The sequence below is a fragment of the Lepisma saccharinum genome, chromosome 19 (assembly GCF_977018435.1).
Source record: "Lepisma saccharinum chromosome 19, izLepSacc3.1, whole genome shotgun sequence".
Classification (NCBI taxonomy): domain Eukaryota; kingdom Metazoa; phylum Arthropoda; class Insecta; order Zygentoma; family Lepismatidae; genus Lepisma; species Lepisma saccharinum.
In genome coordinates, this window is record NC_139247.1 from 6,150,788 (window position 1) to 6,153,276 (window position 2,489).

Sequence of the window (2,489 nt, forward strand, 5' to 3'; positions counted from 1 at the left end):
GAGATCCGAACCACTACAGTGTCTCTGCCTCCACCGGGTATCGAACCCGGAACCCCTTGATTACAAGGCGTCGACGCTACCACTGCGCCATCAGGGTTCATGTGTACAGGGTGTTTGAAAAAGGTAACTGAAACTCAACATCTTCCGTTACCTTTTTTAAACACCCTGTATGTGATGTGACAGGACGTTTTTCAGAACTGGGATGTTTCTTTTCTTCAGTGCACTTGAGTTGCAGTCCACTGCAACAAATGTTCTACATAAATTTTAACACCCATAACGTCCTTTAACTGAACATATTAGTGTTTCTTCAGCACTTGTGGAAAACGCACATGTAATGTTTGTTTCCTGACAAATGCTAGATGATTTGAAAACACTGCTCTGCACGAATTGCCCTGCCACATTGTTGATGGAACATCTTAATCTTCCTATCAGTTGTAAACATACTCGGAAACTCATTGACATATTCCTGAAGGCGTTAAGTTCACTTTCAGAATCTTGCACTAAGCGAACAAAATTTACGAACTTCTGAAGCACTCCGGTAGAGGGCAGTAGTTACCGGTACGCTGTGGAGTCCCGCAGAGGATAGTAATTTACCGCATATTTTGTGCATTTACACAAAGCATTTGGAAACATTATTTTGTCTGGAAACGTCTAAAAGATGTACATTTTATTTCTTTCCATAAAACTATGTGCTTTATGTGCTGAAGGTAAAATTATGCATGTTTATGTAAAATAAGGTTTCGCAGGTTATATTGCAGCTGTATGGTCGGCATTCCTACCAAGTGTGGACAACTTGGTTGGGTTAATGAGCATCGCAATTTCTATGCCGAGAATTTTATTAGACATCTTGCTCGGACGATCGTTATATGTAGGCTGCATTGTCAATAAACATTAAAGTGCATATCATTATCATATTCATTACCTTATAATTCCTTTTCAATTTTATTCCTGTTTTTGGTTTTGTTAATATATCTGCAATGCAATAAAGTCTTCTCAAGTGTTAAATCACTTTTATAATACAGATCACGTACAAAATGATATTTTACATCAACATGTTTAGTTCTCAAACCAACCCTTTCATTTTGTACGTGATCTCTATCACAAATATGAGGTAACATTTAAGTACTGTACTGCAGAAGACATGATTGCAGATGCATTAACAAAACCACAAACAGGAATAACATTAAAAATAAATTGTAAGGTAATGAGTGAGTAATTTTTCTAATATGCACTTTTATATTCATTGAAAAAAGGGGGGTTATATGTAGGTTGTGTTATCAATAAACATTAAAGTGTATATCAGATTCAAGGGTTGATATACTACATAGTTTGCAGTCTGTGCGAAGCTGCAGGGTTATCGATGTTCAACTGTTTCGTTCTCTCGATTTTTTATTCACCACTTGTGTTCGTCCGAGCAAGATGACCTAATGAAATTCTCGGAATAGAAACTGCAATGTTCTTCATTAACCAAACTTCCGAAGCAACAAAATACCTTTTTTTTTTACCTATACGACGCACGCTTTTAGAAGCGATATAGGGAGGGGCCACGTAGAGGGTGTGCGTGGCAATGAGCCAATGGCAGGAGTGCAACGTTGTACAGTTAGGAGACTGCGGCGCGGAAGTTAAAAGCCGTGTTCTGTATTTTTCTTGCGCGCAAGATGTTTTCATAAAACTCGCCACTTTAAGGTTCATCATAAGATGGGGAAAGACATTTTGAACCTGACTGTCCAAGTCCCATGAATTTCCGTCGCCTACAGACGGAGTTATCGTTCCTTGAAGAAACAAGGGAAACGTCACCTTTCATTTCCTTCAGCCTTTTTTTTTCATTGCCACCGTGTTGACGCAGCTGAGTTGTTGTGTCTAAGGAAAACTGTGGGTGTTAAATTCGTCTCGATATAAACAATGACCCTTCATTGTTCTCGAACATTGAAAGTCTGGGTCAGTTTGAGTTCAGCGTTTTCGTAGCAAGGCTGATGTAAAACTATTCGCTTATCGTTCACTCGTGCGCCACAAAGAACAGTTTGTGGAAAGATTAAATACAGCCCTTTCGTACAATAATGTGTGTTCCGTGTGTTCTTTTTATTTTAAATAATGTCACTCTCGAAACCTAGCACCAGTAGTACAGGCACCAAGGGTGCAAAATCTAATCATTAACCTCCAGGAGAGTGACTCGGAAATGAGTGAAATGAGTGACACGGAGACCGAGGAAGACGACGAGAGCTTCTTTCAGGTATGGGTTTCTCGTATATGCTACAGTGATATGATATTATAATCCTGTGTAGAAATATTCACTACAGTAAACCCTCGTTAACACAAACTCGCTTAAGACGAACACTCGGTTAACATGAACAAAATGTTGGTCCCGGCAGGGATGTATTATATCTTATAGAAAGTTTTATCGGTTAACGCGAATTTCGGTTACCACGAATTACGAACTGTTTTTCAGTCCGTTGTGTCATTAGATCTCATTTAACACGAACTTTCAAAGT